Source organism: Salmo salar, chromosome ssa29 (genome assembly GCF_905237065.1).
Source record: "Salmo salar chromosome ssa29, Ssal_v3.1, whole genome shotgun sequence".
Lineage (NCBI taxonomy): Eukaryota > Metazoa > Chordata > Actinopteri > Salmoniformes > Salmonidae > Salmo > Salmo salar.
In genome coordinates, this window is record NC_059470.1 from 35,627,149 (window position 1) to 35,638,365 (window position 11,217).

At 41.6% G+C, this 11,217-nt stretch overlaps 1 pseudogene; it reads left to right on the forward strand.

The window, feature by feature from the left end:
• The first annotated feature begins 6,187 nt into the window (after window positions 1-6,187).
• On the forward strand, window positions 6,188-8,523 carry LOC106590646 (uncharacterized; annotated as a pseudogene).
• Window positions 8,524-11,217: the final 2,694 nt, after the last annotated feature.

Below are 11,217 nucleotides of genomic sequence, written 5' to 3' on the forward strand. Positions count from 1 at the left end.
GCCTACGTACAGACTTGAAATCATTGGCCACTTTAATAAATGGATCACTAGTCACTTTAATAATGCCACTTTAATAATGTTGACATATCTTGCATCACTCATCTCATATGTATATATTGCATTTTATACCATCTATTGCATCTTGCCTACATTGCTCATCCATATATTTATATGTATAGATTCTTATTCCATTCCTTTACTTAGATTTGTATTGGGTAGTTGTTGTGGAGTTAGATTACATGTTAGTTGTTGCTGCACTATCGGAACTAGAAGCACAAGCATTTCGCTACACTCGCAATATCATCTGCTAACCATGTGTATGTGACCAATAACATTTGATTTGATTGATTTGATTTGTGTGGAAGCACCTGCTTTCAATATTCTTTGTATACCTCGTTTACTGAAATGTTTATTTTATTTTGGGGGTTACCTAGTACAAGGCTGTAGCTCTGTGGAAAACTATGCCAAAGAAGATCAAGGACTGATAAACAGAGACTCTGACCGAGAGACTGATAAACAGCTTCTATCTCCATGCCATCAGACTGTTAAACAGTCATCACTAGTGAGCGTCCGCCATGTACTCTGCCCTGAACCTTAGTCACTATTAATAGCTGGCTATCACCTGGTACTCTACCCTGCACCTTAGAGAATGCTGCCCTGTCTACATACTGTAGAGCCATTGAACACTGGCCACTTAAAAAGTCCTTACATACTTTACCCACTTCATATGTATATACTGTATTCTAGTCATGGTTTATCCTATATAACTACTGCTGTCCACTTCATATGTATATACTGTATTCTAGTCCTGGTTCATCCTATATAACTACTGCTGTCCACTTCATATGTATATACTGTATTCTAGTCCTGGTTCATCCTATATAACTACTGCTGTCCACTTCATATGTATATACTGTATTCTAGTCCTGGTTCATCCTATATAACTACTGCTGTCCACTTCATATGTATATACTGTATTCTAGTCCTGGTTCATCCTATATAACTATTGCTGTCCACTTCATATGTATATACTGTATTCTAGTCATGGTTCATCCTATATAACTACTGCTGTACACACCTTTTTCTATTCATGTACTGTCAATATTGACTATACACACCATTCACAAACATATATACATATTTATATTATGGGCTCTTATTGCTCGTTCTGATATTGATCATTCTGATATGTCTTTTGGACAATGTGTATATTGTTAAGGTATTGCTAGATTTTGCTGCATTGTTGGAGGTAGAAATAAAATCGTTCTGCTGCACCTGCGCTAAAATCTGCAACACTGTGTATGAGACCAATAAACGTTGGTTTGATTTGCACTGTAGGGTTACATTGACACCTACAGGTCTGCTATGGTACTGTTTCCCTAATTAACACTTCCCAGATTACGTATGCGTTGCGCGACCGCCACCTGTTCACTGTGTTTACTACTGACCACCGCAGAGGGTTTCTGGATCATAGAAACAGAAGCCATTCATAAAAAGTGAATATGTTCTGGATGGTTCCCGTCCTCATATGACGTATCATCAAAACACTAGTGACCACTCGCAATAAATCCATGTTTGACAGTGTAATGTTAAAATGCCCAAATAACGCCAATTAATGAAACATATTTTAAGTCTTGTGGAATACTCGTCTCTGATTGGCTTGAAGGGCATTCTGGAGCTTTCATTATTTCACTATAACGCACGGTATATTTGCATGGTAGTATTCAATGGCTATAGTTCAATGTTTGAGCTGATTTTGAAAGCAAAATAAATAAATAAATAAGTGGCATGCATGCATGCCAGCAAAGCCACTACACCACTCAATACAACACTAAACAATACATTCATTGCACTATAATGGTGACAAACGGTGCCCACAAACTGTTAGGGCCTAAATAAAGCCGTCCCAACAGCAGAGTCCCAACACCTTACCACTGCTACACCTGGCTATCAGCGGAGCCTTTTCTGGCAGCAAAACAGTCCATTCAGACTCATTTACTGCTTTTTAAAAACATAGCTGATATGGCTGACTTGCTTAAATAAATGTGGTTTCTACTGGCAATTGAAATGTACAAACTATGGCATAAGGGGACGACAAGAGGATAAGAGGCAATCCGTAATTTCAATAAAGACATTAATGAGCGAGCAAGGACGGACGTACGTAGTCAATATAACTAAACTCAGCAAAAAAAGAAATGTCCCTTTTCAGGATCCTGTCTTTTAAAGATAATTCAGAAAAATACAAATAACTTCACAGATCTTCATTGTAAAGGTTTAAACACTGTTTCCCATGCTTGTTAAATGAACCATAAACAATTAATGAACATGCACCTGTGGAACGGTCGTTAAGACACTAACAGCTTACATACAGTAGCCAATTAAGGTCACAGTTAACTTAGGACACTAAAGAGGCCTTTCTACTGACTCTGAAAAACACCAAAAGAAAGATGCTCAGGGTCCCTGCTCATCTGCATGAACGTGCCTTAGGCATACTGCAAGGAGGCATGAGGACTGCAGATGTGGCCAGGGCAATAAATTGCAATGTCTGTACTGTGAGACGCCTAAGACAGTGCTACAGAGAGACAGGACGGACTGCTGATCGTCCTCGCAGTGGCAGACCACGTGTAAAAACACCTGCACAGGATCGGTACATCCGAACATCACACCAGCTGGACAGGTACAGGATGGCAACAACAACTGCCCGAGTTACACCAAGAAAACAAAATCCCTCCATCAGGGCTCAGACAGTCCGCAATAGGCTGAGAGAGGCTGGACTGAGGGCTTGTAGGCCTGTTGTGACCCACCGTCGCTGGACCAGACAGGACTGGCAAAAAGTGCTCTTCACTGACGAGTAGCGGTTTTGTCTCACCAGGGGTGATGGTGATGGTCGGATTCGCGTTTATCGTCGAAGGAATGAGTGTTACACCGAGGTAATTGATATAAGTCAACGTCTAAGTATTAAGTATTTTTACGTTAATTGTTATGGCTGTATTGTTTTAAAAAACCAATAATGTTGTGGGTCCATCAGAGTCAAATACTTTCTATAGAACAAACTTCACGTCATGATAGGCAACCGAAATGAATAATGTGTTATATTATTATACATAGAGGAGGGAGTAAAATGTAGGCAAGATATAAACATTTCAGAACAACTACTAGTGGAATAAGACACTTGAAACAAATAGCCAAACCGAAGACTGCAGACATTACTAGTGCCTTCCCCCGCGATCAAACCGACATAAAAAAAATGAAATGAAACGCAGCCTAACGTGATCAGAAATCCCAACTAGCATGCAGCAATGAAGAATTGAGTGCGTGCACGTTCATGCGAGGGGAGGGATTCTGGCAGGTGGGAGCTTTTTGGCACAACACCGGAGCACAGGAGGTTGGTGTCATTGTAATGGCTGGAGCAGAATAAGTGAATTGGTATCAAAATACATCAAACACATGGTTTCCATGTGTTTGATGCCATTCCATTGGCTCCATGTCAGTTCTTTTTTTTGAGTCGTCCTCTCCTCAGCAGCCTCCACTGAGCCAGATCCATGTATTTATATGTATGTATTGTTTTCTAAATATGTAGCCAGTCAGCTAGCTCGAATTCCAATGTTGGCTAGAAAAGCTAATTCGGTCCATTTATGAAAATAGCGACAATAATCTCACAGTATTTTTTACTTATTAAAATCTTCACCCAACGGCACTATGCAGCATACATGTGTGCAACAACTGAAGCTAGTAGCTAGCCCATCTGTAGCCCCCAACTAACTAGTTGAGTTTCAGTTATTGTCTTATTATTGTTCAGCTATCTTGTTTTGAACACCAAATGACACAAGCTGCCTGCCAGTGGTAGCTAGCTAGATATCCCTGCCTTACTGTTGCATCATTGGCTATCTTGGATGAATGCAGATGTCAGTCGTAATTTTAACAAGCAAAGACAACCATCGTTTTCAATGAATAAACTGGCATTTTTTAAATACTCACATTTGTCTGAGTGGTCAAGTCAATATCTTTATTGTCCAAGTTAGGATGTTTGTGTGAAGGTTCAGCAAAACATGCTGTTTCAACTCTGCTTATCATTGGCCAGTGCTAAGCATCAGTCACAATATAATGGTTGTATCTAGCTATGAGCAGGAACACATACACACACACACACACACACACACACACACACACACCAGGGTTTCATCAGGAAAATGTGATCAGCACACAAATATTTATTTTGCCACTGATAGTTCCATAGCCTGCCACACATGAGTTGCTGGGCTCGGGGTACAAGGTTATCAGGAAGTGTACTAGCTAGCTACTTGTCTGGCAAGTCAGTTAAGAACAAATTCTTATTTGCTGGGGTGGCAGCGTAGCCTAGTGGTCTGAGCGTTTGACTAGTAACCGAAAGGTTGCAAGTTCAAATCCCCAAGGTACAAATCTGTTTTTCTGCCCCTGAACAAGGCAGTTAACCCACTGTTCCTAGGCTGTCATTGAAAATAAGAATTTGTTCTTAACTGACTTGCCTAGTTAAATAAAGATAAAAAATGTACAATGATGGCCTACCCCAGACAATGCTGGGCCAATTGTGCAACCACCCTATGGGACTCCCAATCACAGCCAGATGTGATTCAGCCTGGATTTGAACTGTAGTGATACCAGTGCCTTAGACCGCTGTGCCACTCAGGAGCCCTTGTAATCATTCTAAATTGACAGTTATTTTCCTCTGCTAGCCCTCTAGCTACCAGGTGAGGACTAGTTACTTGCTTGCTAGTAGCTAATGTTTTCCACAGAAAATAACAACCTCTGTTTTAAAAGACAATGTTATTTATTGACTGTGATATTCTTCGTCTATGAATAAGTTAACCGGCACGGGCTATCAACATTGTTTGTTGTTTATTGCGAACAAACAGTTGTGTACGTGGTACATTAACCTCACATAGCTAGAGGTAGCGAGTGGCTCACTACCGCCATCTGTCGGGTAGTTTTGATAGTCCATCATGAAATAGCACTGCGATATTGACAACGGTTCATTGTCCTTACCGTACTGTCAACTACATTATGTGATGACTTATTTGTAAATACAGAGCACAGCTATGCACAGAACCATGCAGAAGAATGCAACTTTCTACACCTGGAACTACATTTGCTTGCTATTGTGACGTCACGGTGATGTCTCATATAGCTCTAACACAAAGCGTGCCACGACTACGAAAAGTTTATATATTCTGAATCGGGACAAAGCCTGAAATCCTAAAATATCCCCACAAGGATAGTAAAAACAAGGAAAATTCTCCTTCGTGGGGACATTTCCCGTGTTCCCATGAGGAAAAAGGCTATTTCGAGTTTAGGGGATTAGGTGTAGGGTTAGGGCTACAATTAGGATTAAGGGTTAGGGGAAAATAGCATTTTTCGTCCCCACGAGGATGGAAGAACAAGTGTGTGTGTGGACGTGTTTAACTATACTTGTGGGGACTAGACAAGAATAGTAAATAGTAAAAATTGTAAAAATTTGACCAACTGGGGTTATTTTGTTAGTCCCCACAAGGTCAAATGCTATTTCTAGGGGGTTTAGGGTTAAGGTTGGAATTAGTGTTAGACGCTAGGGTTAGGTTTAGGGTTAGGAGCTAGGGCTAGGTTAGGGTAAGTGGTTAGGGAAAATTAGTATTTTGAATGGTGTGGTTACTTGTACAAGACTGTGTGTGTGTGTGTGTGTGTGTGTGTGTGTGTGTGTGTGTGTGTGTGTGTGTGTGTGTGTGTGTGTGTGTGTGTGTGTGTGTGTGTGTGTGTGTCTGTGTGTTGAAAAAAGCTGTTGATTTTTCTCCATCCTTCCCTGATTCAGAATATTTCATTTCAAAGTCATGGCTTGCTTGGTTCCATAGCTATTGACAAGAGAACCGAATATTCAATCAAAAAAATGTTTTACCTCAGGTTGACTGTGTTTGCCTAACTAACTGCTAGCATTAGCTAACAGACCCATGTGTAGACAGATATTGCTATGAATAGGGGGTTAGTTTCAGTAGCTATGGACATAGAGTTGTTGCCTTGCTAGCTACTGTAGCTAGCTAGCATTTATGAGACAGACCCAGAGCTGAAGCTAACTAGACTAGACTCATTAAGCTAGCTAACATCTGATCACTTCTATCCTCTAGCACTAGCCTATCTTTCTGGACAAGGGCAAGACAGGTCAGTCAAGATGGGTGCCACAATGTCCAGTCTAATGTCCAATGTTCTACCCCCAGTCTCCCCCTCGAGGCAACGGCCTGTCCCCCTCCTGCGTTCAGTGTCGGCGTGGCCCCAACCTGTGTTCAGTATCAGCTTGGCCCCATCCTGTGTTCAGTATCAGCTTGGCCCCATCCTGTGTTCAGTATCAGCTTGGCCCCATCCTGTGTTCAGTATCAGCTTGGCCCCATCCTGTGTTCAGTATCAGCTTGGCCCCATCCTGTGTTCAGTATCAGCTTGGCCCCATCCTGTGTTCAGTGTCGGCGTGGCCCCATCCTGTGTTCAGTATCAGCTTGGCCCCATCCTGTGTTCAGTGTCGGCGTGGCCCCATCCTGTGTTCAGTATCAGCTTGGCCCCATCCTGTGTTCAGTATCAGCTTGGCCCCATCCTGTGTTCAGTATCAGCTTGGCCCCATCCTTTGTTCAGTGTCGGCGTGGCCCCATCCTGTGTTCAGTATCGGCGTGGCCCCATCCTGTGTTCAGTGTTGGCGTGGCCCCATCCTGTGTTCAGTGTCGGCGTGGCCCCATCACAGGGCTGTGCGATGCACCAGGTACATGAACCAGTCAAAGGTAAGCTCCGTCTCAGCTTCTTCACCAGGACCAATAGATTGCCGGTCTATGTCACTTTTATTGTTGTTGTTTTTCCAGAGCTTTGTTTACCATGTACTATTGTTACTAGTTATAGTGGATGAAGATCTGAAGGGTGGCGGGTAGCCTAGCGGTTAGAGCGTTGGGCAGGTAACCAAATTGTTGCTGGTTCGAATACCTGAGCCAAAGAGGTGTAGAATCAGTTGATGTGCCCTTGTGCAAGGCACTTAACCATAATTTGCTCCAGAGGCACTGTACTACTGTGGCTGACCCTGTAAAAGTACACTGTACCTATCTGGTGTATGTGACAATAAAACATAAATTTTTTTACAACACCCCCTGTGTTGTATGTAGCTGACAGGTTGTGGAAAGAATGTTCCTCTCTGACGACAATACATTCTATTCTGTGAAGCTTGTCTCTTTGGAGCAGGACTTTTTCCTGACAGTGACCTACCTAAGATGTGTGTTGTAACTTTGACTTCTCCATCCATGGCCTCAGTAGTTGCCCCTCCCTCAGAGTGCCCCATGTACCACTCTACTGCTGATGTCCCTGCACAAGAGATGCCCACTGCTGCCGCAGGGCCCGTACACCACGACCGGGCCTATGAGTTTGTGGACTGTCCTATAAAGACAGCAGCTGCACAGGGCCAGACTGACATCGACCCCACTAACATGGTCAGTAAGAGGATAAAGTGTCTACATGTTAACTGTTACTGACTAATAGCAGTCTAACTGTAGCTAGGAAATAGTTTTCCCTCCCCATGGTATCAGCTGATTTGGTTGGTTGTTTGATGGGTGTTCAACATGAGTAGTGAAGGGAAAGGCTTGATGTGGGAAAATTCACTTTATAAAAGCTGATTAAGAGGAAAATGTTTCAACATGTTGGCTAACGTTATGATCATCCTGTTGGGTCCAGATGCCTCCCCCCCATCCAACTCCCTGCTCCAGATCAACTCACCCTCCTGCCAGTGAACAGAGAGGAGTCTAAGATCCCAGGGGCTGGAACCAATAAGAACTGGGTCTACTCCTCGGAGCAGACGTTCTGGAATGCTCAGGGAAGGTTAAGGCTACATTGATGAAGTTAGATAGGCTTACATCTTACTACAGTCTTGCTATTTACCAAGGGTTAAAGCTACTAAGAAGCTGTATTGAAGGGTGGAGAGCTCTTTTGTGAACAGTGCTTACGATGTGTTCTGACTGCAATGTTTTCTGTTAAGTCTGTGAAATCAAGGTGATCTCTCATATAGCTCTTAAACAGAGCGTGCCATGACTATGAAAATGAAATATCACCGATCAGAGGAGAATAGAGAGAAATCCAACACTTTTCTTTTTGGTGAAACGTTATAATTGTTTTTGTTCTAGGTTTTTGAGCTTTCAATATTCAATAGCTCTACACAAAGCGTGCCATGACTATGAAATTGATATGTAAAATTGCTATATGTCACCTGAGTGGCTTTGGTTGTTGTTGCTGGAAACACTCACTAGACTGTGGCATGAAGTCTGTTGGCCTGTATGTCTGTGCTTTCAAGAAGCAGGAGACAACACAGTACAGCATTGTGGTTTAAACAGCAGAAAACCATTTTCTTCCCCACCACCAGGTGGCGCTGAAGGGAAGATGACCTGGGTGAAGCAGGCATGGCAGCAGAATCTGATGTGGGAGGCCCTCCACGCCGGGGGAGTAGAAAAAGAGACGTTCCTGGATTTAGTTATTCATAGTCATAGCTAGTTATAGTTAGGAGCGACAGGTCACCTAGTTGTCAGAGTGTTGGGTCAGGAACAGAAAGGTTGCTCGATCGAATCCCAGAGCAGACGAGGTAAAAATCTGTCATTCTGCCCCTGAACAAGGCAGTTAACCCACTGTTCCTAGGCCGTCGTTGTAAATAAGAATTTGTTCTTAACTGACTTGCCTAGTTAAATAAATAAAAATAGTTAATTATGCTAAAGTTAGGCCTAATCAATGGAGAAAACTTTTTAGAAGCCTTTCCGAACGTACACCTCAATAACCCATCAGACCTCCAGATCTAACACTGCTTTTACCGTGTTACAGACTGATGAGGAATGAGGAAATGAGGAGGAAATAACCTTTTTTTTCTCACTCGTTCTGGCTGACATTTTACTTTTCTTGTTAGGGAATGTCCATGCGGTCCGTCACTGAAACGTTTTGGGGGGCAAAGCCAAGGAGTTCTCCTCTAGGGTTCGAATGCATCACTGGATGGGGTGAGAGAAAATTGCTGTCAATAACTTTGTAATCCTCTACTTTGAAATGTTTGTGCGAAGAAGTTATATGTGCAGAGTACATTCTGAATTAAAGGACCTTGATAAGCGTACAAAGTCCATTTCATAGTAGAAGATATTTTGAATTATTTTATTTGTATCTGTCTTCTGATATGAGTTGCCATTCGACCGTCATGACTGGATCGTGGACCGCTGTGGGAACGAAGTCCGCTACGTGAACGATTACAACGACGGAGAGTTCAACAAGGACACCGATGAGTTCTCCATCCTGGACGTCCGCCCAGCTTTTGACTCTATAGATGCAGTCTGGGACAGGATGAAGGACGCATGGTGGAGCTGGACCTCGTAAGCAGCAACCAACACGCTGTGAAACACGGTTTTCCATTCTTCATTTCAATACTGAGATTAGATAAAAAACAAAAAACAAGAAGACCCATTCACTCTGTCTGCAATAAGTGTGTCCACTTGGGGCGGCAGGTAGCCTAGCGGTTAGCACGTTGGACTAGTAACCAAAAGGTTGCAAGATCAAATCCCCGAGCTGACAAGGTAAAAATCTGTCGTTCTGCCCCTGAACAAGGCAGTTAACCCACTGTTCCTAGGCCGTCATTAAAAATAAGAACTGGTTCTTAACTGACTTGCCTAGTTAAATAAAGGTCAAATAAAACAATTGTAATATACCAGATTCATCATAATTGTTTTTGATTTATTCAGTTTGAGGTGGTTCAGGATTAGATCCTTCTAGTGCAGTTTAAAACGCCATGATGTGCACATGAGCCTGCAAGAGCGATTGGCTTTAAACATTCGCTGGAGGTGTGTTGCTTTGGTTCTAGCCTCTCAGCCTTTTTTAAATATGTTTGATTGCACAGGGAGTGTTTTGCTATAGCTAAATGAGATAGACATAGATGAGGAGAAAGTATACTTATTTTTTTAAACAGTCAGAGGGGCAGTTGACGTCTAAACTAGGTTAACTGTAGGATGTTGACATCTAAACTAGGGTAACTGTAGGATGTTGACATTTAAACTAGGTTAACTGTAGGATGTTGACATCTAAACTAGGTTAACTGTAGGATGTTGACGTCTAAACTAGGTTAACTGTAGGATGTTGACATCTAAACTAGGGTAACTGTAGGATGTTGACATTTAAACCAGGTTAACTGTAGGATGTTGACATTTAAACTAGGTTAACTGTAGGATGTTGACGTCTAAACTAGGTTAACTGTAGGATGTTGACATTTAAACTAGGTTAACTGTAGGATGTTGACGTCTAAACTAGGTTAACTGTAGGATGTTGACATTTAAACTAGGTTAACTGGAGGATGTTGACATCTAAACTAGGTTAACTGGAGGATGTTGACATCTAAACTAGGTTAACTGTAGGATGTTGACATTTAAACTAGGTTAACTGTAGGATGTTGACGTCTAAACTAGGTTAACTGGAGGATGTTGATATTTAAACTAGGTTAACTGGAGGATGTTGACATCTAAACTAGGTTAACTGTAGGATGTTGACATTTAAACTAGGTTAACTGTAGGATGTTGACGTCTAAACTAGGTTAACTGTAGGATGTTGATATTTAAACTAGGTTAACTGTAGGATGTTGACATTTAAACTAGGTTAACTGTAGGATGTTGACATTTAAACTAGGTTAACTGTAGGATGTTGACATTTAAACTAGGTTAACTGTAGGATGTTGACATTTAAACTATGTTAACTGTAGGATGTTGACATTTAAACTAGGTTAACTGTAGGATGTTGACATTTAAACTAGGTTAACTGTAGGATGTTGATATTTAAACTAGGTTAACTGTAGGATGTTGACATTTAAACTAGGTTAACTGTAGGATGTTGATATTTAAACTAGGTTAACTGTAGGATGTTGACATTTAAACTAGGTTAACTGTAGGATGTTGATATTTAAACTAGGTTAACTGTAGGATGTTGACATTTAAACTAGGTTAACTGTAGGATGTTGATATTTAAACTAGGTTAACTGTAGGATGTTGACATTTAAACTAGGCTAATTGCAACCTTCTCCTTCCATCATTTTTATTTAAGTCAGTATACTCTGTTTGTTTTGGTGGTAAAGATTTTAACACTTTTGTTGAGTTTTTATTAAAGAAATATGACAGGACCACTATTAGTGCATCCGTCTGACCTTAGTATACGGTAGAGCTTTGCTACGGATCTAGCATG